This window comes from Scyliorhinus torazame, chromosome 24 (genome assembly GCF_047496885.1).
Source record: "Scyliorhinus torazame isolate Kashiwa2021f chromosome 24, sScyTor2.1, whole genome shotgun sequence".
NCBI lineage: Eukaryota > Metazoa > Chordata > Chondrichthyes > Carcharhiniformes > Scyliorhinidae > Scyliorhinus > Scyliorhinus torazame.
This window is the reverse complement of record NC_092730.1, coordinates 54,016,426-54,041,004: the sequence shown is the minus strand read 5'-3', so window position 1 is coordinate 54,041,004 and position 24,579 is coordinate 54,016,426. Positions and strand designations below refer to the sequence as shown.

At 46.9% G+C, this 24,579-nt stretch overlaps 7 non-coding genes across 7 annotated transcripts; 1 reads left to right on the top strand and 6 right to left on the bottom strand.

Moving 5' to 3' along the window:
- Window positions 1–963: 963 nt before the first annotated feature.
- On the top strand, window positions 964–1,035 carry trnag-ucc (transfer RNA glycine (anticodon UCC)). The gene has a single exon. It is a non-coding gene; the product is annotated as a tRNA-Gly (tRNA).
- Window positions 1,036–16,901: 15,866 nt separating this feature from the next.
- On the bottom strand, window positions 16,902–16,984 carry trnal-cag (transfer RNA leucine (anticodon CAG)). The gene has a single exon. It is a non-coding gene; the product is annotated as a tRNA-Leu (tRNA).
- A 1,153-nt stretch (window positions 16,985–18,137) lies between these two features.
- On the bottom strand, window positions 18,138–18,209 carry trnag-ucc (transfer RNA glycine (anticodon UCC)). Its single transcript has one exon. It is a non-coding gene; the product is annotated as a tRNA-Gly (tRNA).
- A 1,142-nt stretch (window positions 18,210–19,351) lies between these two features.
- On the bottom strand, window positions 19,352–19,423 carry trnag-ucc (transfer RNA glycine (anticodon UCC)). The gene has a single exon. It is a non-coding gene; the product is annotated as a tRNA-Gly (tRNA).
- Window positions 19,424–20,098: 675 nt separating this feature from the next.
- On the bottom strand, window positions 20,099–20,181 carry trnal-aag (transfer RNA leucine (anticodon AAG)). The gene has a single exon. It is a non-coding gene; the product is annotated as a tRNA-Leu (tRNA).
- A 1,160-nt stretch (window positions 20,182–21,341) lies between these two features.
- On the bottom strand, window positions 21,342–21,413 carry trnag-ucc (transfer RNA glycine (anticodon UCC)). Its single transcript has one exon. It is a non-coding gene; the product is annotated as a tRNA-Gly (tRNA).
- Window positions 21,414–24,071: 2,658 nt separating this feature from the next.
- On the bottom strand, window positions 24,072–24,154 carry trnai-aau (transfer RNA isoleucine (anticodon AAU)). The gene has a single exon. It is a non-coding gene; the product is annotated as a tRNA-Ile (tRNA).
- Window positions 24,155–24,579: the final 425 nt, after the last annotated feature.

Here is a 24,579-nt window from a genome sequence, read left to right as displayed (position 1 = left end):
AAGTCCATCAGCCTTTCCTCATAAGATTTTCCCTCCATACCAGGCAACATCCTGGTAAATCTCCTCTGCACCCGCTCCAAAGCCTCCACGTCCTTCCTATAATGCGGTGACCAGAACTGTACGCAATACTCCAAATGCCAACACACCAACACGGGGCGAATGTGTAAGCTCTACGCGGACAACTACCCAGAACAGGATCGAACTTGGGACCTCGGCGCAGTGACGCTTTTCCTATTTCTCAACCCCCACCAGAGTCCTGTATCTGAGTGCCACCCTTCTCCAAGCCGCAGGGCATAAAGGAGCTGCTCAAAGCTGCATTGGTCAGTTTTCACCAATCAGCAAGGAGCGAATTCCCACTCTACCTGTTCCTCACACCAAGGTATTGAGAGTCTAAGATCTGAGCGACGTGACGCATCCAAATGGAGCGTTGCAACCTGGCGACTGAAATCTCTCTCCACAGCTGCTTCCGGTGCTACTTTCACATACTAGTAGCCGAAGAACCCCTCCAGTGTCCAAACAGGAGGGAGTTCATCCAGTAGAATCGTCAGAAGAGAATTATGGGAGAAGTCAATCCGATCACCTCGACTGCACTGTGGGTAGCCGAAGAACTGGTGGCAATGAGCGGTTAAGCCCCAAACACGTCTGCCTCCATTCCTCCCTTGAATCCAACTCGATGCAATCTGGCCTGACAAACTGGAAAGGATTGTCACATCAGTGATTGCAGATCGATCGTGGAAAACTGAATTCCACTTCCGAAAAATGTGTGGATGAAAAATCGAAGAGGACGGGATTCGAACCCACGTGTACACAGCACAAAAGGTAAACAGTCCATCGCTTTAATCACTCAGCCACTTCGTCCCACAGGTTCAGACGCCAATACGTCTCAATTTGTTTTGCATCCATGAACTGATGGAAATTATCTGCCTCGTTCGTTTCAAACTGGTGTTCAACGATGGAAATGAAGCCATGGTGGTATAGTGGTGAGCACAGTTGCCTTCCAAGCAGTTGATTCGGGTTCGATTCCCGGCCATCGCAGTAATTGCTAGCGCGGATGTCTTGACATCGTGAGTTTCAAACTGAGAAAAACTGGTCAACAGTTTCTCACTTGAATGTATGTGTAATTATCTAACTGAGGTATATCAGATGCCAAAAGGTCCGGAAAGGTAGACATGGAGCTGATGCCTCCTCTTGTGGCGCATTCTAAAACGAGAGGTCATGACCTTAGAATAAAAGATCGCAAATTAAAAAAGAGTGGAGGTGAAACTACTTCTCGCAAAGGGTGTGAGTCTGTGGAATTCGGTACCCCAGAGTGTGTTGGATGCAGGGAGACTGAGTAAATTTCATGAGGTGTTAGAGAGATTTTTATTGGTGAGGAGTTGAAGGGTTGTGGAGAACGGGCCAGACGGTGGAGTTGAGGCCAGGATGGGATCAGCCAAGATCACATGAAATGTGTTCGGCTCACGAAGCTAAATTGCCGACTCCAGCTCCGAAGTCTTGTTTTCCAGAGAGGATGTGTTCTGGCGAAAGCGCAATCGACCTCTTCATCTGAAACATTGTCGGTAGCAGATGAGGAACATATCAGCACGATAGAATGGCGGGGCAGACTCGATGTGTCTAATGGCTTAATTCTGCTCCTGATATTTTATGAACGTAACTTTTGCGCGACTTCGTGAGTTTCAAACTGAGGGGCAGAAACAGTTTCCAAATCAGAATTTATGCGCAATTCGAGCAGTGAGTTAAATAAGTAACTTTCTCACCTATTTGTAATGTGATTTCAACATGAATAGTGTTCGACTATTAACCACCCCCAAGCCCTTAAACAAAAGCTAAACATCACAGCATTTTTACTTTATGCTCGTGACATGGACCAAACAGAGACACAGCAGACACGTTTCAGCCGAGGATGGGATTCGAACCCACGTGCGCAGAGCGTAAAGGATTATTGTGCAGCCCCTTAACCACGTGGTACAACTACTTTACTTCATGAAACATTAATGTCCGATTTTCTCACAGACAAGCAGCCGACGCACTCCTCCAGTGGACAAACAGAATGAAATTAATCCAGGAGAGGTAGCAGAATGTAATTGTGGGAGAAGTCAACCCGGTCACCTCGACGAGACTGGGTAGCCGAAGGAGAACTGGTGTCAATGAGCTGTTCAGCCCCAAACACGTCTGCCTCCGTTCCTCCCTCCTCTAACCCAACTGGATGCATTCTGGCCTGACAACTTGTAATAGACTGTCACATCAGTGATTGTGGATCCACCTTGGAAAAATGAGTCACATTTCGCGGAAACAGTGGATACAATTTCGAGGAGTATGGGATTCGAACCCACGTGTGCAGAGCACAATAGATTATCAGTCGATCACCTTTACCGCGGCCCACAAGCGCGCAAGTTAATGTATCTTCACTCGTTTTGCATCCATGAACAGATGGAAAGTATCGGCCTCCATCTATTCCACCTGGTGTTCAAATTTGGAAATGCAGCGATGGTGGTGCAGTGGTCAGCACAGCTTTCTTCCAAGCAGTTGTACCGGGTTCGGATCCCGGCCATCGCAGTAATAGTTGTATCGGATGATTTTGCGCGACACCATGAGTTTCAAACTGAGGAAGACTGGCCATAGTCTCACTCAGAATCTATGCGCAATTATCTAATTGAGGGGTATAAGATGCCAAAAGGTATGGATAAAGTAGACGGGGGGCTGATGCTTCCTCTTATGGGGCATTCTAAAACGAGAGGTCATAGTTTTAGAATAAGAGATTGCAAATTTAAAAAAGATTTGAGGAAAAACTACTTCTCCCAAAGGGTTGTGATTCTGTGGAATTCGCTACCCCAGGGTGCGTTGCATACAGGGAGAGTGAGTAAAGTTAAGGAGGGGTTAGAGAGATGTTTATTGGTAATGAGTTGATGGGTTATGGACAACGGGCAGGATGGTGGAGTTGAGGCCAGGATGGCATAAGCCAGGATCACATGGAAGGTGTTAGGCTCAATAGGCTAAATTGCCTACTCCCGCTCCGAAGACGTGTGTTCTCGGGAGGAGGTGCTCTGGCTGATATTGCAATCGACCACTTCATCTGTAACTTTGTAGGTAGCAGATGAGGAACAACTCAGCCATGATAGAATGGCGTGCAGACTCGATCGGTCTAATGGCTTAATTCTGCTCCTATACCTTATGAACTTATCTTTTGAGCGACTTTGTGAGTTTCAAATTGAGAGGAAGAAGCAATTTCGAACTCAGGATTTATGCGCAATTAGGGCAGGGAGTGAAATAAGTAACTTTCTCACCTTTTTATAACGTGGTATCAACATGGACAGTGTTGGACGAATTCACCACCCTCCAAGCCCTTGAACAAATGCTAAAAATCACAGCATTTTTACTTTTTGCTCATGAAGTGGACCAAACAGAGACACAACAGACACATTACAGACGAGGATGGGATTTCATTCCACGTGTGTAGAGTACAATGGATTATTGTGCATCTCATTAACCACATGATACAACTCCTTTACTTTATTGAATTTTAATACGCGATCTTCTTACAGGCAAGTAGCTAAAGAACCCCTCCCGTCTACAAACAGGAGGAGGTTCATCCTGGAGAGCTGGCTGAAGAGAATTAGTGGAGAAGTCATCCCGGTAACCTCAACTGTACTGTGGGTAGCCGAAGAACTGGTGTCAAGGAGCGGTTCCACTGACAACGTATCCACCGGCACATATAGTGACGAAGACTGACAGGTTCAGATTGTCTCTTTCACTCTCACTCATTACCTGAGAGTGACAGGAATCCCCCATTTACAAACGGGACCAGAGAAGGCCAGAGCGAATGCACCTCACTCCCACATACAACATGTTGCCGGATTCAACACAACCAAAATATAAGAAAAGATCATCACCAAATATTATGTTCTCATAAATCCCACCGTCCCAAGTTCAATATAATATAAACAATTGTTATCAGTTGTGTGTCACTCTGACCTGCGAACTTCGTTCCACCAGAGTGTGCTGACATCTATTGGCCACGACACAGAACCGCAACAGAGCGGGGGAGATTCACATGAACTGTCGGTGTTGCAGAAACAGGTCAACATGAAGAACCGGTGATAGAATGTGATCGGCAGGACTGAGAGGTGTTAGAAGTAAGTAAAAGTTAAACAATCTATATTCATGTATTTCCCAATGGAGGTGGTAGAATTTGGAAGTGTTTATCTTGAGGATCAATTAAGACGAATAGCAGAAATGTTTTTAAGTGAAATCTGGACGAGTACAGGAGTGAGAATGGATTTCAGAGACAAACAAATAATGTTGCATGAAGTAGTCCATAGAATCCACCAATTCTATAGTCTGGGTGTAGGATCTCCTGGAGCACTGTAACAATTAGAGAAGTGTCTGTTTTCAATTATGAGCATTATGGAGAGGACGAATAACAATTTGCAGTATTTTCAGACACTGACAGCAACAGAGACTGACAGAAAGTAACAATCTGACAGGTAAATCACACTCACAGATAAGAACTGAGACTGACAGATACAATCAGACACTTACAGACAGTAACCCACACTGACAGATACAATTGTACATTCACACACAGTGTCTAACACTGAAAGATACAATCACAACTCACATACACTGAAATACACTGATAGCTACAATCACACACAAACAGGCATTAACAGATACTGACAGTTACAATCACAACTCACAGACATTTACACACGCTGATACATCCAATCAGCGTGTGGCTGTTTAGCACAGGGCTAAATCGCTGGCTTTGAAAGCAGACCAAGACAGGCCAGCAGCACAGTTCAATTCACGTGACAGCCTCCCCGAACAGGCGCCGGAATGTGGCGACTAGGGGCTTTTCACAGTAACTTCATTTGAAGCTGACTTGTGACAATACGCGATTTTCATTTCATTTCATTTTCATACACTCACAGACACTGACTGATACAATCGCACACTTACAGACAGTGACAGGCACTGATACACTCGCCCAGAACCCTCCTCTGCCGCCTCCACTGGGTGAAATTCCTCCTGTTTGTCCACTGGAGGTGTTTCTCGGCTACGTGCCTGTGAAAGCAGCCCCGGAAGCAGCGGGGGAGAGAGATTCCAGTCGCCAGGATGCAATTCTCCAATTGGATACTTCACGTTGCTCAGAACTTACACGCTCGTTTAGAGAATCATAGAATGGGTAAAGATCAGCGTGAGTCCATTCCGCCCACCGTGTCCATGTCAGTCGCCTGGAGCTGGCCTGTAGTCCTGTGATGAAGACAGAAAATGCTGTAAAATCTCAACAGGCCTGGCAGCAGATGTGGGGAGGGAAACAGAGAATGGGAAGGAGGGTCAGACTGGATTCGGAACTGTAACTCTCTTTCTCCCTCCACAGGTGTTGCCCGGCCATCCGAGTTATCCACAATTTTCTATTGCTGTTTCAGGATTTTATGAAGAATCCCCATAGCGGCATTGCCCTTGTGCTCGGCGCTTCTAATTATAAAAGCTGGTCCCGTATGTCTATTGTTCTGTTCGCAGTGGAGGACAACGAACCAGAAAGAACCAAATTGACGCAATGATCCCGATAAGAAAAGCAAGGGACAAAGAAGACTTTCTTTTGATTTTACTTTCTCAACCAAACCAAATTCAGCGGGAATTAAGAAGTCCATTGAGTTGCTCAAATAAACTTTGCTTGGGACGTAATGGTAAGGTGGTTTCAGCGGTACGTTGAGCACACCTGGTTCGTTGGTCTAGGGGTATGATTCTCGCTTGGGGTCTTCTGCTGCAATAAAATGCTAGAGGTCACGTGTTCAAATCCTGGACGAGCCTTGCAAAGCACTTTTTAATATCTGTGCGATCGATATGGTGCCATTTACTGAACGAGGTAGAAGTTTGGAGAAAAAGGAGGGTGGGAGCGAGGGTCATGTTTGGGGCTGAACCGCTCTTTGACACCAGTTCTTTGGCTGCCCACAGTGCAGTCGAGGTGACACAGTTGACCACTCCCAGAACCCTCCTCTACCGCCTCCATTGTATGAATTTCCTCCTGTTTGTCCACTGGAGGGATTTTTATGCTAAGTATCTGTGAAGGCTGCACCGTAAACAGCGGGGGAGAGAGATTCCAATCGCCAGGATGCAACTCTCCAATTGGATACTTCACGTTGCTCACACTCGTTTAGAGAATCATTAAATGGTAACAGATCAGGGTGAGTCCATTCCGCCCAACGTGTCCATGACAATCGCCTAGAGCTGGCGTATAGTACCGTGATACAAACAGAAAATGCTGGAAAATCCCAACATGCCTGGCAGCAGCTGTGTTGAGCGAAACAGAGAATGGGAAGCAGGGTCATTCTGAATTCGGAATGGTAACTCTCTTCCTCTCTCCACAGATGTTACCATACCAGACGATTTGTCCAGCAATTTCTATTTGTCTTTCAGGATTTTATGGAGAATCTCCATAGCGGCATTGCCCTTGTGCCCGGCGCTTCTATTTACAAAGACTTGTCCCTTCTGTCTATTGTTCTGTTCCCTGTGGAGGCCAACAAACCAGAAAAAAACAAATTTACCCAATAATCCCGATAAGGAAAGCAAGGGGCAAAAGGGAGTTCCTTTTGATTTTACTTTAACAACCAAACCAAATTCAACAGGAATTAAGAAGTCCGTTGAGTTGATAAAATAAGCTTTGCTTGGGAGGTAATGGTAAGATGGTTTCAGCGGAATACTGATCTCCGGCTTGTTCGTTGATCTAGGGGTATGATTCTCGCTTAAGGTCTTCTGATCGGCAAAATGCGATTAGTCCCGGGTTCAAACCCCCGCCGAGCCCTGCAAGGACTTTATAACATCTGTGCGATCGATGTGGTCTCATTGACTGAACTCGGGAGTAGTTTGGAGGAAAAGGAGGGAGGGGCGAAGGTCATGTTTGGAGCTTAACCGCTCCTTGACATCAGTTCTTCGGCTGTGCACAGTACAGTCGAGGTGACTCAGTTGACCTCTTCCACAATCCTTCTCTGTCGCCTCCACTGGATGAATTCCCTTCTGTTTTGTCCACTGGAGGTGTTCTTCGGCTACATGTCTGTGAAAGTAGCATCGGTAGCAGCTGTGGAGGGAGATTACATACGCCAGGGTGCAACACTCCAATTGGATACTTCCCGTTGCTAACTCTTGTTTAGAGAATCAAAAAATGGTTACAGATCAGGATGAGTCCATTCCGCCCACCGTGCCCATGACAGCCGCCTAGAGCTGGCGTGTAATCCCGTGATAAAAACAGAAAATGCTGGAAATCCTTAACAGGCCTGGCAGCAGCTATGGAGATGGAAACAGAGAATGGGAGGGAGTGTCGTACTGGATTCGGAACTGTAACTGTCTTTCTCTCTCCACAGATGTTGCCATACCAGTCGAGTTATCCAACATTTTCTATTTCTCTTTCAGGATTTTATGAAGAATCTGCATAGCGGCATTGCCCTTGTGCTCGACTCTTCTATTTGTAAAGACTGCTCACTTATGTCTATTGTTCTGTTCGCAGTGGACGCCACCAAACCAGAAAGAACCAAATTGACCCAGTGATCCCGATATAAAACCAAGGGACAAAAAGTCTTTCTTTTGATTTTACATCAGCATGGAAACAAAATTTAACAGGAATTAAGAAGCACATTGACTTGATAAAATAAGCTTTGCTTCGGAGGAAATGGTAAATTGTTTCAGTGGAATGCACAAAGCGATTTAAATTCTATATTCATCGTCATTTCATTTCAAACTTGATGTGCTTTTACTATTTTTGAACCCTGTATCTGAGTGCCAGAGTCACAGATCTGATTATCCAGTCAGTAACTGATCTTTTCCTGTTGGGTTTTGCTGTGCCAATTTAAGCAGGATTCTCACGTCCTGAGGCCGCCTCTTCCCCGGTGAATGGGAGGCATTGGATCTTCCTGGGGTGAACATTTTGCAGGAGAAATGTAACCTCGTGGAGGAAAAGTTAATATCAGCAGTGGGATTCGGACCCATGCCTCCAGAGGAGACTGTGACCTTAACGCAGTGACTTCGAACCCTCGACCATCCTGACGCGCTGTCGCAAGAGATATGCTGCGTGCACAAATCGATTAAAATTCTATCTTCGTCGTCATTTAATTTCAAGCTAGAAACAAGTAGCAGGTGGAAGGTACTGAGGGAGATAGTAAATGGGTGACCAAAAGACAGAGCAAGAGTAGGAAGGCAGTGCAGGTGTCCTCTGCGGTCATCTCCCTGCAAAACAGATATACCGCATTGGATACTGTTGAGGGAGATAGCTCACCAGGGGAAGGCAGCAGCAGCCAGGTTCATGGCACCGTGGCTGGCTCTGCTGCGCAGCTGGGCAGGAAGAAGAATGGCAGGGCTATAGTGATAGGGGACTCAATTGTAAGGGGAATCCCCCAATTTAGCACATTCATCCTCGGACCACTCTTATCCTTGTCCACCAGTACCTTAAAACTTACTGAATTGTGGTCACTGTTACCGAAATGCTCCCCTACTGAAACATCTACCACCTGGCCGGGCTCATTCCCCAATACCAGGTCCAGTACCGCCCCTTCCCTAGTTGGACTGTTTACATATTGTTTTAAGAAGCCCTCCTGGATGCTCCTTACAAACTCCGCCCCGTCTAAGCCCCTGGCACGAAGTGAGTCCCAGTCAATATTGGGGAAGTTGAAGTCTCCCATCACCACAACCCTGTTGTTTTTACCCTTTTCCAAAATCTGTCTACCTATCTGCTCCTCTATCTCCCGCTGGCTGTTGGGAGGCCTGTAGTATACCCCCAACATTGTGACGGCACCCTTCTTATTCCTGATCTCTACCCATATAGCCTCACTGCCCTCTGAGGTGTCCTCTCGCAGTATAGCTGTGATATTCTCCTGAACAAGTAGCGCAACTCCGCCTCCCCTTTTACATCCCCCTCTATCCCGCCTGAAACATCTAAATCCTGGAACGTTTAGCTGCCAATCCTGCCCTTCCCTCAACCAGGTCTCTGTAATGGCAACAACATCATAGTTCCAAGTAGTAATCCAAGCTCTAAGTTCATCTGCCTTACCCGTAATGCTCCTTGCATTAAAACATATGCACTTCAGGCCACCAGACCCGCTGTGTTCAGCAACTTCTCCCCGTCTGCTCTGCCTCAGAGCCACACTGTCCCTATTCCCTAGTTCTCCCTCAATGCTCTCACCTTCTGACCTATTGCTCCCGCGCCCACCCCCCTGCCATACTAGTTTAAACCCTCCCGTGTGACACTAGCAAACCTCGCGGCCAGGATATTTATGCCTCTCCGGTTTAGATGCAACCCGTCCATCTTTTACAGGTCACACCTGCCCCGGAAGAGCTCCCAGTGGTCCAGATAACGGAAACCCTCCCTCCTACACCAGCTGTTTAGCCACGTGTTTGTCTGCTCTATCTTCCTATTTCTAGCCCCACTGGCACGTGGCACAGGGAGTTATCCCGAGATTACAACCCTCGAGGTCCTGTCTTTTAACTTTCTGCCTAGCTCCCTGAACTCCTGCTGCAGGACCTCATGCCCCTTCCTGCCTATGTCGTTAGTACCAATATGTACAACGACCTCTGCCTGTTTGCCCTCCCCCTTCAGGATTCCCTCTACCCGTTCGGAGACATCCTGGACCCTGGCACCAGGGAGGCAACATACCATCCTGGAGTCTCTTTCACGTCCACAGAAGCGCCTATCTGTGCCCCTGACTATAGAGTCCCCTATTACTATTACTCTTCTGCGCTTTGACCCTCCCTTCTGAACATCAGAGCCAGCCGTGGTGCCACTGCTCTGGCTGCTGCTGTTTTCCCCTGATAGGCTATCCCCCCGACAGTATCCAAAGGGGTATATCTGTTCGAGAGGGGGACAACCACAGGGGATTCCTGCACTGACTGCCTGCCCTTTCTGGTGGTCACCCATTTCTCTGCCTGCACCTTGGGTGTGACCACATTTACATAACTGCGATCTATGACGCTTTCCGCCACCTGCATGCTCCTAAGTGCATCCAATTGCTGCTCCAACCGAACCATGCGGTCTGTGAGGAGCTGCAGTTGGGTGCACTTTCTGCAGATGAAGGCATCCGGGACGCTGGAAGCCTCCCGGACCTGCCACATCTCACAGTCAGAGCACAGCACCCCTCTAACTGACATTGCGTCAATTAATTAAAATTAAAATTTGTCTTTTTTTTTTAAATACTTTTTTTTTTAAATTGCAAAGTTACTGTCAACTATCTGTTTCCTAGCACTAGATTTCTAATAGAAACGCGATAGCTAACTATAATACTCTCAGATCTCTGGCTTAGATATCCTCTAAATTATAATTAAGTTATTATGTTTAATTAGTTCCCAAATACTCAATTTTTTTTAAAATTTAGGTTAGAATCCCAACCAGCCACTCAGGTCACAGCTTTTCTGTGATGTCACTTCAGTTTCCCCCCGACACACACAATTTGAAAAAAGGTATAAAAGTAAAAATCACTTACTTACCTTCTGAGTGTCTGAGATGTTCTCAGGTTCTCTCGCTGACAGAGACTGCTCCTCCACCTCCGATCCTTGACCTGCACAATGCTAATAATATAATAATATAATATGGCACTTACCTTACACCAATGGGTCTTATTATTAGGTTAGAGGAGGAGGGCGGGTGGGAGACACTACACGTGTAGTGTCTCGGGTTTCCTCTCCACCAGAATTTATTGGTTGGGGGGGGGGGGGGGGGGGCGGAACTTGCCAGAGGTCGAACTTCCGGTTCCCGCCTTATATAAAAACAAATAAAACAGAAAAGAAGAACAGACACGGGACCAGGAAAGGCTTTTTAAACTCACTACTCACCTCCCAGATTATAACAATATTAGGCGGGAACTGAAGAACATAGATTGGGGGCGGATGTTTGAGGGCAAATCAACATCTGACATGTGGGAGGCTTTCAAGTGTCAGTTGAAAGGAATACAGGACAGGCATGTTCCTGTGAGGAAGAAAGATAAATACGGCAGTTTTCGGGAACCTTGGATGACGAGTGATATTGTAGGCCTCGTCAAAAAGAAAAAGGAGGCATTTGTCAGGGCTAAAAGGCTGGGAACAGACGAAGCCTGTGTGGCATATAAGGAAAGTAGGAAGGAACTTAAGCAAGGAGTCAGGAGGGCTAGAAGGGGTCATGAAAAGTCTTTGGCAAATAGGGTTAAGGAAAATCCCAAGGCTTTTTACACGTACATAAAAAGCAAGAGGGTAGCCAGGGAAAGGGTTGGCCCACTGAAGGATAGGCAAGGGAATCTATGTGTGGAGCCAGAGGAAATGGGCGAGGTACTAAATGAATACTTTGCATCAGTATTCACCAAAGAGAAGGAATTGGTAGATGTTGAGTCTGGAGAAGGGGGTGTAGATAGCCTGGGTCACATTGTGATCCAAAAAGACGAGGTGTTGGGTGTCTTAAAAAATATTAAGGTAGATAAGTCCCCAGGGCCGGATGGGATCTACCCCAGAATACTGAAGGAGGCTGGAGAGGAAATTGCTGAGGCCTTGACAGAAATCTTTGGATCCTCGCTGTCTTCAGGGGATGTCCCGGACGACTGGAGAATAGCCAATGTTGTTCCTCTGTTTAAGAAGGGTAGCAAGGATAATCCCAGGAACTACAGGCCGGTGAGCCTTACTTCAGTGGTAGGGAAATTACTGGAGAGAATTCTTCGAGACAGGATCTACTCCCATTTGGAAGCAAATGGACGTATTAGTGAGAGGCAGCACGGTTTTGTGAAGGGGAGGTCGTGTCTCACTAACTTGATAGAGTTTTTCGAGGAGGTCACTAAGATGATTGATGCAGGTAGGGCAGTAGATGTTGTCTATATGGACTTCAGTAAGGCCTTTGACAAGGTCCCTCATGGTAGACTAGTACAAAAGGTGAAGTCACACGGGATCAGGGGTGAACTGGCAAGGTGGATACAGAACTGGCTAGGCCATAGAAGGCAGAGGGTAGCAATGGAGGGATGCTTTTCTAATTGGAGGGCTGTGACCAGTGGTGTTCCACAGGGATCAGTGTTGGGACCTTTGCTGTTTGTAGTATATATAAATGATTTGGAGGAAAATGTAACTGGTCTGATTAGTAAGTTTGCAGACGACACAAAGGTTGGTGGAATTGCGGATAGCGATGAGGACTGTCAGAGGATACAGCAGGATTTAGATTGTCTGGAGACTTGGGCGGAGAGATGGCAGATGGAGTTTAATCCGGACAAATGTGAGGTAATGCATTTTGGAAGGGCTAATGCAGGTAGGGAATATACAGTGAATGGTAGAACCCTCAAGAGTATTGAAAGTCAAAGAGATCTAGGAGTACAGGTCCACAGGTCACTGAAAGGGGCAACACAGGTGGAGAAGGTAGTCAAGAAGGCATACGGCATGCTTGCCTTCATTGGCCGGGGCATTGAGTATAAGAATTGGCAAGTCATGTTGCAGCTGTATAGAACCTTAGTTAGGCCACACTTGGAGTATAGTGTTCAATTCTGGTCGCCACACTACCAGAAGGATGTGGAGGCTTTAGAGAGGGTGCAGAAGAGATTTACCAGAATGTTGCCTGGTATGGAGGGCATAAGCTATGAGGAGCGATTGAATAAACTCGGTTTGTTCTCACTGGAACGAAGGAGGTTGAGGGGCGACCTGATAGAGGTATACAAAATTATGAGGGGCATAGACAGAGTGGATAGTCAGAGGCTTTTCCCCAGGGTAGAGGGGTCAATTACTAGGGGGCATAGGTTTAAGGTGAGAGGGGCAAGGTTTAGAGTAGATGTACGAGGCAAGTTTTTTACGCAGAGGGTAGTGGGTGCCTGGAACTCACTACCGGAGGAGGTAGTGGAAGCAGGGACGATAGGGACATTTAAGGGGCATCTTGACAAATATATGAATAGGATGGGAATAGAAGGATACGGACCCAGGAAGTGTAGAAGATTGTAGTTTAGTCGGGCAGTATGGTCGGCACGGGCTTGGAGGGCCGAAGGGCCTGTTCCTGTGCTGTACATTTCTTTGTTCTTTGTTCTTTGTTGGAATAGACAGGCGGTTCTGCGGACGCAATCGAGACTCCAGGATGGTATGTTGTCTCCCTGGTGCAAGGGTCAAGGATGTCTCGGAGCGGCTGCAGGACATTCTGGGGGGGAGGGGGGGGGGAGGGTGAACAGCCAGCTGTCGTGGTGCACATATGCACCAACGATATAGGTAAAAAACGGGACAAGGTCCTACAAGCTGAATTTAGGGAGCTAGGAGGAAAACTAAAAAGTAGGACCTCAAAGGTAGTAATCTCAGGATTACTACCAGTGCCACGAGCTAGTCAGAGTAGAAGTGTCAGGATAGAGAGGATGAATACGTGGCTCGAGAGATGGTGCAAGAGGGAGGGATTCAAATTCCTGGGACATTGGAACCGGTTCTGGGGTCGGTGGGACCAGTACAAACCGGACGGTCTGCACCTGGGCAGGACTGGAACTGATGCCCTAGGGGGGGGGGGGAGGGGGGGGTGTTTGCTAGAGCTGTTGGGGAGAGTTTAAACTAATGTGGCAGGGGGATGGGAACTGATGCAGGAAGTTGGAAGGTTGTAAAACAGGGACAGAAATAAAAGGCAGTAATGGGGAAAGTGTAAGGCAGAGAAGCCAGAGTCAAAAATCAAAAAGGGCGACAGTACAAGGTACAGTGACTGAGGGGAGCTCAGTGAATAGGACCACGAATACTAAAAGAAATAAAACGGGAAGTGAAAACATTAATGTTAAGCGACGCGGCAGGTTGTTACAGGAAGATATGGGTTCGATGACAAGGAAAATTAGGAGAAAGGTTAAGAGGAAATATAACTTAGGAGAGGTTACTGATCGAGGTGTTAAGATTCAGAACAGAGGTAAAAAAGCCAACATAAGTGTACTTTACCTGAATGCTCGTATTATTCAGAATAAGGTAAATGAGTTGATGGCGCAAATCGTCGTGAATGACTATGATTTAGTGGCCATTACTGAAACATGGTTAAAGGATGGTCACGACTGGGAGTTAAATATCCGAGGGTATCAAACCTTTCGGAAGGACAGAGTGGATGGTAAGGGAGGTGGTGTAGCTCTGTTATTTAAGGATGACATCCGGGCAACAGTAAGGGGTGACACCGGTGCTATGGAGGATAAGGTTGAATACATTTGGGTGGAAATCAGGAATAGTAAGGCGAAAAAGTCACTGATAGGAGTAATCTATAGGCCACCAAATAGTAACATTATGGTGGGGCAGGCAATAAACAATGAAATAACAGATGCATGTAGAAATTGTACAGCAGTTATCATGGGGGATTTTAATCTACATGTTGATTGGTTTAACCAGGTCAGTCAAGGCAGCCTTGAGGAGGAGTTTATAGAATGTATCCGCGATAGTTTCCTTGGTGGAACCTACGAGGGAACAAGCGGTCCTAGATCTGGTCCTGTGTAATGAGACAGGATTGATTCAGGATCTCATAGTTAGGGAACCTCTCGGAAGGAGCGATCACAATATGATGGAATTTAAAATACAGATGGAGGGTGAGAAGGTAAAATCAAGCACTAGTGTTTTGCGCTTAAACAAAGGAGATTACAATGGTATGAGAGAAGAACTAGCTAAGGTAGACTGGGAGCAAATATTTTATTGTGAAACAGTTGAGAAACAGTGGAGAACCTTCCAAGTGATTTTTCACAGTGCTCAGCAAAGGTAGATACCAACAAAAAGGAAGGGCGGTAAAAAGAGGGAAAATCGACCGTCGATATCTAAGGGAATAAGGGAGAGTATCAAATTGAAGGATAAAACATACAAAGTAGCAAAGATCAGTGGGAGACTAGAGGACTGGGAAATCTTTAGGGGGCAACTGAAAGCTACTAAAAAAGCTATAAAGAAGAGTAAGATAGATTATGAGAGTAAACTTGCTCAGAATATAAAAACAGATAGTAAAGGTTTCTACAAATACATAAAACAAAAAAGAGTGGCTCAGGTAAATATTTGTCCTTTAGAGGATGAGAAGGGAGATTTAGTAATGGGAGATGAGGAAATGGCTGAGGAACTGAACAGGTTTTTTGGGTCGGTCTTCACAGTGGAAGACACAAATAACATGCCAGTGACTGATGGAAATGAGGCTATGACAGGTGAGGACCTTGAGAGGATTGTTATCACCAAGGAGGTAGTGATGGGCAAGCTCATGGGGCTAAAGGTAGACAAGTCTCCTGGACCTGATGGAATGCATCCCAGAGTGCGAAAAGGGATGGCTAGGGAAATTGCAAATGCACTAGTGATAATTTACCAAAATTATCTGGGGCCGTCCCGGCGGATTGGAAATTAGCAAACGTGACACCACTATTTAAAAAAGGAGGGAGACAGAAAGCGGGTAATTATAGGCCAGTGAGCTTAACTTCGGTAGTAGGGAAGATGCTGGTATCTATCATCAAGGAAGAAATAGCGAGGCATCTGGATGGAAATTGTTCCACTGGACAGACGCAGCATGGGTTCATAAAGGGCAGGTCGCGCCTAACTAATTTAGTGGAATATTTTGAGGACATTAACAGTGCGGTAGATAACGGGGAGCCAATGGATGTGGTATATCTGGTATATCTGGATTTCCAGAAAGCCTTTGACAAGGTGCCACACAAAAGGTTGTTGCATCAGATAAAGATGCATGGCATTAAGGGGAAAGTAGTAGCATGGATAGAGGATTGGTTAATGAATAGAAAGCAAAGAGTGGGGATTAATGGGTGTTTCTCTGGTTGGCAATCAGTAGCTAGTGGTGTCCCTCAGTGATCAGTGTTGGGCCCACAACTGTTCACAATTTACATCGATGATTTGGAGTTGGGTACCAAGGGCAATGTGTCCAAGTTGGCATACGACACTAAGATAAGTGGTAAAGCAAAAAGTGCAGAGGATATTGGAAGTCTGCAGAGGGATTTGGATAGGCTAAGTGAATGGGCTAGGGTCTGGCAGATGGAATACAATGTTGACAAATGTGAGGTTATCCATTTTGGTAGGAATAACAGCAAAAGAGGTTATTATTTAAATGATAAAATATTAAAACATGCTGCTGTGCAGAGAGACCTGGGTGTTCTAGTGCATGAGTCTCAAAAAGTTGGTTTTCAGGTGCAACAGGTGATTAACAAGGCAATTGGAATTTTGTCCTTCATTGCTAGAGGGATGGAGTTTAAGACTGGGGAGGTTCTGCTGCAATTGTATAAGGTGTTAGTGAGGCCACACCTAGAGTATTGTGTTCAGCTTTGGTCTCCTTACTTGGGAAAGGACGTACTGGCACTGGAGGGTGTGCAGAGGAGATTCACTAGGTTAATCCCAGAGCTGAAGGGGTTGGATTACGAGGAGAGGTTGAGTCGACTGGGACTGTACTCATTGGAATTTAGAAGGATGAGGGGGGGATCTTATAGAAACATATGAGATTATGAAGGGAATAGAAAGGATAGATGCGGGCAGGTTGTTTCCACTGGCGGGTGAAAGCAGAACTAGGGGGCATAGCCTCAAAATAAGGGGAAGTAGATTTAGGACTGAGTTTAGAAGGAACTTCTTCACCCAAAGCGTTGTGAATCTCTGGAATTCCTTGCCCAGTGAAGCAGTAGAGGCTCCTTCATTAAATGTTTTTAAGATAAGGATAGATAGTTTTTTGAATAATAAAGGGATTAAGGGTTATGGTGTTCGGGCCGGAAAGTGGAGCTGAGTCCACAAAAGATCAGCCATGATCTCATTGAATGGTGGAGCAGGCTCGAGGGGCCAGATGGCCTACTCCTGCTCCTAGTTCTTATATTATCCAGTTATGAATTGGGCTTCTCCCTGTGAGGTCTTGCTGTGCGAATGTAAGCAGGAATCTCATTCCCGGAGGCCACCGCTTACCCATTGAATCTTCCTGGGGTTGCACATTTTGCTGGAGAAACGTAACCACGTGGAGGAAAAGTTAATGTCAGAAGTAGGATTCGAACCCACGCCTCCAGAGGAGACTGCAACCTGAACGCAGCGCCTTCGACCGCTCGGCCATTCTGACGCGCTGCAACCAAAGATATGCTCCATCGGCGAATCGATTTAAATTCAATTTTCATCTTCATTTCATTTCAAACTCGATGTGGTTTTACTATTTTTGAACGCCAGCCAGTCTCTTGTATCTGAGTGCGATCGTTCTCCAACACGCTGTGTGTTAAGGAGCTCTCATTTCTGCATTGATCAGTTTGCTCTATTCAACAAAGTCCGTACTGCCGCCTACCTGTTCCTCACACGAAGGTATTAAGAGTCTAAGATCTGAGCGGCGTGATGGATCCAATTAGACAGTTGCATCTTGGCGACTGGAATCTCTCTGCACAGCTGCTTCTGGTGCTGCTTTCACAGGCTAGTAGCCTAATAACCCCTCCAGTGTCCAAACACGAGGATGTTCATGCTGTAAAGGCGGCAGAAGAACATTCTGGGAGAAGCCAACTTATTTACATCCGCCAATACAACATGCCAGACTATTTACAACAAGGGAAGTGGAAATTTACGCGGAGTCCTGGGATCATTATTAATTCCTGATCCAGAGTTACTGAGCAGATCATGCCGTCATGAACTTGGCTTCTGCCTGTGGGAACTTGCTGTGCGAATTTAAGCACGAATCTCACGTCCCGAGGCCACCGCTTCCCCTTTGAATGGGAGGTATTGGATCTTCCTGGGCCTGAACATTTTGCTGGAGAAATGTAAGCACGTGGAGAAAAGTTAATGTCAGAGGTGGCATTCGAACCCTCGCCTCCAGCAAGACAGTTTGGCCATCCTGACGAGCTGAGGGAAATGTTATGCTCCGTGCACAAATAGACATAGACATAGAACATACAGTGCTGTAGGAGGCCATTCGGCCCATCGAGTCTGCACCGACCCACTTAAGCCCTCAATTCCACCCTATCATCCTCATCCCGCAACCGGATAATCCTTCCTACCTTTGTGGACACGAAGGGCAATTTTGCATGGCCAATTCACCTAGCCTGCACGTCTATGGGATGGAGGAGGAAACCGGCGCACCCGGGGTGAAATTCACGCAGACACAGGGAGAACATGCAGACTCCGCACAGACAGTGACCGAAGCCGGGAATCGAAACTGGAACCCTGGTGCTGTGAAGCAACTGTGCTAACCACGATGCTACCTTGCTGTCCAAAATTTCGAAATAAATTTCTTCTGCGATGGCCGAGAATCGAACACGGGTCAACTGCTTGGAAGGCAACTATGCTCACCACTGTACCACCATCGCTCACAGACCCGCTTTAAATTATATCTTCATTCGCATTTTATTTCTAATCAGTTGTGCTTTTCCTATTTTTGAACACCAGCCATAATCCTGAATCTGAGTACCGTCCTTCTCCAAGCCGCTGGGCGTTAAGGAGCTTCGCATTGATGCATTGATCAGTTTGCTGCAATCAACAAAGACCGAACTCCCGCCGACCTGTTCCTCACACGAAGGTATTGAGAGTCTAAGATCTGAGCGGCGTGAAGGATCCAATTATACAGTTGCATCCTTGCGACTGGAATCTCTCTCCACAGCTGATTCTGGTGCTGCTTTCACAAACAAGTAGCCAGAGAACCCTTCAGTGTCAAAACAGGAGGTCGCTCATGCTGTAAAGGCGGCAGAAGAACTTTCTGGAAGAAGCCAACTGATTCACGTCCGGCAATCCACCAGCCAGACTATTTACAACAAGGGAAGTGGAAATTTACCCGGAGTCCTGAGGTCAGTATTAATTCCTCAACCAGAGTCACTGAGCAGATCATCCCGTCATGAACTGGGCTTCTGACTGTGGGGTCTTGCTGTGCGAATTTAAGTGCCAATCTCACGTCCCGAGGGCACCGCTTCCCCCTTGAATGGGAGGTATTAGATCTTCCTGGGGTTGAACATTTGTTGGAGAAAAGTAACCTCGTGGAAAAAAAGGCAATGTCCGAAGTAGGATTCGAATCCACGCCTCCAGAGAAGACTGCGACGTTAACGCAGCGCCTTCGACCGCTCGGCCAGCCTGACGAGCTGGCGACAACGTTATGCTACGTGCACAAATAGACATAGACAGAGAACATACAGAGCAGAAGGAGTCTATTCGGCCCATCGAGTCTGCACCGACCCACTTAAGACGTCAATTCCATCCGATCACCCTCACCCCGCAACCCAATAATCCTTCCTACTTTTTTGGACACGAAGGGCAATTACGCATGACCAATTCCACTAGCCAGCTCGTCTTTATGCCGTGGGAGGAAACCGGAGCACCCGGGGTGAAATTCACGCAGACATGGGGAGAACGTGCAGACTCCGCACAGACAGTGACCCAAGCCGGGAATCGAACCTGTAACCCTGGAGCTGTGAAACAACTGTGCTACCTTGCTGCCCAAAATTTCGAAATAAGGTTTTTCTGCGATGGCTGGGAATCGAACCCAGGTCAACTGCTTGGAAGGCAGCTATGCTCACCATTATACCACCATCGCTCACTGAAGAACTCTAAATTCTATCTTCATTATCATTTCATTCCTAATCAGTTGTGCTTTTCCTATTTTTGAACACCAGCCAGAGTCCTGTATCTGAGTGCCGTCCTTCTCCAAGCCGCTGGGCGTTAAGGAGCTTCGCGTCGTTGCATTGATCAGTTTGCTGCAATCAACAAAGACCGAACTCCCGCCGACCTGTTCCTCACATGAAGATATTGAGAGTCTAAGATCTGAGCGGCGTGAAGGATCCAATTATACAGTTGCATCCTTGCGACTGGAATCTCTCTCCACAGCTGCTTCTGGTGCTGCTTTCACAAACAAGTAGCCAGAAAACCCTTCAGTGTCCAAACAGGAGGACATTCATCCAGTAAAGGCGGCAGAAGAGTTTTCTGGGAGATGCCGACTGAGACACCTCGACAATCCAACCAGCCAGACTATTTACAACAAGAGACGAGACATTTACCCGGAATCCTGGGATCATTATTAATTCCTCAAATAGAGTCATGAGCAGATTATCCAGTTATGAACTGGACTTCTGCCTGTGGGGTCTTGCTGTGCGAATATCAGCAGGAATCTCATTCCAGGAAGCCACCGCTTACCCATTGAATGGGAGGTATTGGATCTTCCTGGTGTTGCAAATTTTGCAGGAGAAACGTAACCACGTGGAGGAAAAGGGAATGTCAGAAGTGGGATTCGAACCCACGCCTCCAGAGGAGACTGCGACCTTAACGCAGCGCCTTCGACCGCTCGGCCATCCTGACGCACTGTGGCCAAAGATATGCTCCATGCGCAAATCGATTTAAATTTAATTTTCATCTTCATTTCATTTCAAACTAGATGTGGTTTTACTATTTTTGAACGCCAGCCAGACTCTTGCATCTGAGTGCGATCGTTCTCCAACGCGCTGTGTGTTAAGGAGCTCTCATTTCTGCATTGATCAGTTTGCTCCAATCAACAAAGTCCGTACTGCCGTCTAACTGTTCCTTACACGAAGGTATTAAGAGTCTAAGATCTGGGTGGCGGGAAGGATCCAATGAGACAGTTGCATCCTGGCGACTGGAATCTCTCTGCACAGCTGCATCTGGTGCTGCTTTCACAGACAAGTAGTCGAATAACGCCTCCAGTTCCAAACACGAGGATGTTGATGCTGTAAAGGCGGCAGAAGAACTTTCTGGAAGAAGCCAGCTGATTCACGTCCGACAATCCAACCAGCCAGACTATTTACAACAAGGGAAGTGGAAATTTACCCGGAGTCCTGGCATCAGTATTAATTCCTCAACCAGAGTCACTGAGCAGATCATCCAGTCATGAACTGGGCTTCTGACTGTGGGGTCTTGCTGTGCGAATTTAAGTACGAATCTCGCGTCCCGAGGCCACCGCTTCCCCATTGAATGGGAGGTATGAGATCTTCCTGGGGTTGAACAATTTTTGAAGAAATGTAACCTCGTGGAAAAAAAGGCAATGTTAGAAGTAGGATTCTAACCCACGCCTCCAGAGGAGACTGCGTCCTTAACGCCGCGCCTTCGACCGCTCGGCACCCTGACGAGCTGCAGAAACTGTTATGCTCGGTGCACAAATAGACATAGAACATATAGTGCAGAAGGAGTCCATTCGGCCCATCGAGTCTGCACCGATTCACTTAAGACCTCAATTCCATCCTATCACCCTCACCCCGCAACCCAATAATCCTTCCTACCTTTTTGGACACTAAGGGCAATTACGCATGACCAATACCCCTAGCCAGCTCGTCTTTATGCCGTGGGAGGAAACCGGAGCACCCGGGGTGAAATTCACGCAGACATGGGGAGAACGTGCAGACTCCGCACAGGCAGTGACCCAAGCCGGGAATCGAACCTGGAACCCTGGAGCTGTGAAACAACTGTGCTACCTTGCTGCCCAAAATTTCGAAATAATTTTTTTATGCGATGGCTGGGAATCGAACCCAGGTCAACTGCTTGGAAGGCAGCTATGCTCACCATTATACCACCATCGCTCACTGAAGAACTTTAAATTCTATCTTCATTGTCATTTCATTTCTAATCAGTTGTGCTTTACCTATTTTTGAACACCAGCCGGAGTCCTGTATCTGAGTGCCGTCCTTCTCCAAGCCGCTGGGGGTTAAGGAGCTTCGCGTCGTTGCATTGATCAGTTTGCTGCAATCAGCAAAGACCGAACTCCCGCCGACCTGTTCCTCACATGAAGATATTGAGAGTCTAAGATCTGAGCGGCGTGAAGGATCCAATTATACAGTTGCATCCTTGCGACTGGAATCTCTCTCCACAGCTGCTTCTGGTGCTGCTTTCACAAACAAGTAGCCAGAAAACCCTTCAGTATCCAAACAGGAGGAGGTTCATCCAGTAAAGGCGACAGAAGAGTTTTCTGGGAGATGTCGACTGAGACACCTCGACAATCCAACCAGCCAGACTATTTACAACAAGAGACGAGACATTTACCCGGAATCCTGGGATCATTATTAATTCCTCAAATAGAGTCATGAGCAGATTATCCAGTGATGAACTGGGCTTCTGCCTGTGGGGTCTTGCTGTGCGAATATCAGCAGGAAACTCATTCCAGGAGGCCACCGCTTCCCCATTGAATGGGAGGTATTGGATCGTCCTGGTGTTGCAAATATTGCTGGAGAAACGTAACCACGTGGAGGAAAAGGGAATGTCAGAAGTTGGATTCGAACCCACGCCTCCAGAGGAGACTGCGACCTGAACGCAACGCCTTCGATGGCTCAGCCTTCCTGACGCACTGTGGCCAAAACTATGCTCCATGCGCAAATCGATTTAAATTTAATTTTCAACTTCATTTCATTTCAAACTAGATGTGGTTTTACTATTTTTGAACGCCAGCCAGACTCTTGCATCTGAGTGCGATCGTTCTCCAACGCGCTGTGTGTTAAGGAGCTCTCATTTCTGCATTGATCAGTTTGCTCCAATCAACAAAGTCCGTACTGCCGTCTAACTGTTCCTTACACGAAGGTATTAAGAGTCTAAGATCTGGGTGGCGGGAAGGATCCAATGAGACAGTTGCATCCTGGCGACTGGAATCTCTCTGCACAGCTGCATCTGGTGCTGCTTTCACAGACAAGTAGTCGAATAACGCCTCCAGTTCCAAACACGAGGATGTTGATGCTGTAAAGGCGGCAGAAGAACTTTCTGGAAGAAGCCAGCTGATTCACGTCCGACAATCCAACCAGCCAGACTATTTACAACAATGGAAGTGGTAATTTACCCGGAGTCCTGGGATCAGTATTAATTCCTCAACCAGAGTCACTGAGCAGATCATCCAGTCATGAACTGGGCTTCTGACTGTGGGGTCTTGCTGTGCGAATTTAAGTACGAATCTCGCGTCCCGAGGCCACCGCTTCCCCATTGAATGGGGGGTATGAGATATTCCTGGGGTTGAACAACTTTTGGAGAAATGTAACCTCGTGGAAAAAAAGGCAATGTCAGAAGTAGGATTCTAACCCACGCCTCCAGAGGAGACTGCGTCCTTAATGCCGCGCCTTCGGCCGCTCGGCCACCCTGACGAGCTGCAGAAACTGTTATGCTCGGTGCACAAATAGATATAGAACATACAGTGCAGAAGGAGTCAATTCGGCCCATCGAGTCTGCACCGATCCACTTAAGACCTCAATTCCATCCTATCACCCTCACCCCTCAACCCAATAATCCTTCCTACCTTTTTGGACACTAAGGGCAATTACGCATGACCAATACCCCTAGCCAGCTCGTCTTTATGCCGTGGGAGGAAACCGGAGCACCCGGGGTGAAATTCACGCAGACATGGGGAGAACGTGCAGACTCCGCACAGACAGTGACCCAAGCCGGGAATCGAACCTGGAACCCTGGAGCTGTGAAACTACTGTGCCACCTTGCTGCCCAAAATTTCGAAATAAGTTTTTCTGCGATGGCCGGGAATCGAGCGCTGGTCAACTGCTTGGAAGGCAGCTATGCTCACCATTATACCACCATCGCTCACTGAAGAACTTTAAATTCCATCTTCATTGTCATTTCATTTCTAATCAGTTGTGCTTTTCCTATTTTTGAACACCAGCCAGAGTCCTGGATCTGAGTGCCGTCCTTCTCCAAGCCGCTGGGCGTTAAGGAGCTTCGCATTGTTGCATTGATCAGTTTGCTGCAATCAACAAAGACCGAACTCCCGCCGACCTGTTCCTCACACGAACGTATTGAGAGTCTCAGATCTGAGCGGCGTGAAGGATCCAATTATACAGTTGCATCCTTGCGACTGGAATCTCTCTCCACAGCTGCTTCTGGTGCTGCTTTCACAAACAAGTAGCCAGAAAACCCTTCAGTGTCCAAACAGGAGGACGTTCATCCAGTAAAGGCGGCAGTAGAGTTTTCTGGGAGATGTCGACTGAGACACCTCGACAATCCAACCAGCCAGACTATTTACAACAAGAGAAGAGAAATTTACCCGGAATCATTATTAATAGCTCAATCAGAGTCACTGAGCAGATTATCCAGTCATGAACTGGACATCTGCCTGTGGGGTCTCGCTGTGCGAATATACGCAGGAATCTCATTCCCGGAGGACAACGCTTCCCCATTGAATGGGAGGTATTGGATCTTCCTGGCGTTGCAAATTTTGCTGGAGAAATGTAACCACGTGGAGGAAAGGTTAATGTCAGAAGTGGGATTCGAACCAACGCCTCCAAAGGAGACTGCGATATTAACGCAGCGCCTTCGACCGCTCGGCCATCCTGACGCACTGTGGCCAAAAATATGCTCCATGCGCAAATCGATTTAAATTTAATTTTCATCTTCATTTCATTTCAAACTAGATGTGGTTTTACTATTTTTGAACGCCAGCCAGACTCTTGCATCTGAGTGCGATCGTTCTCCAACACGCTGTGTGTTAAGGAGCTCTCATTTCTGCATTGATCAGTTTGCTCCAATCAACAAAGTCCGTACTGCCGCCTACCTGTTCCTCACACGAAGGTATTAAGAGTCTAAGATCTGAGCGGCGGAAAGGATCCAATTAGACAGTTGCATTCTTGCGACTGTAATCTCTCTCCACATCTGCATCTGGTGCTGCTTTCACAGACAAGTAGACGAATAACGCCTCCAGTGTCCAAACAGGAGGAAGTTCATGCTGTAAAGGCGGCAGAAGAACTTTCTGGGAGAAGCCAA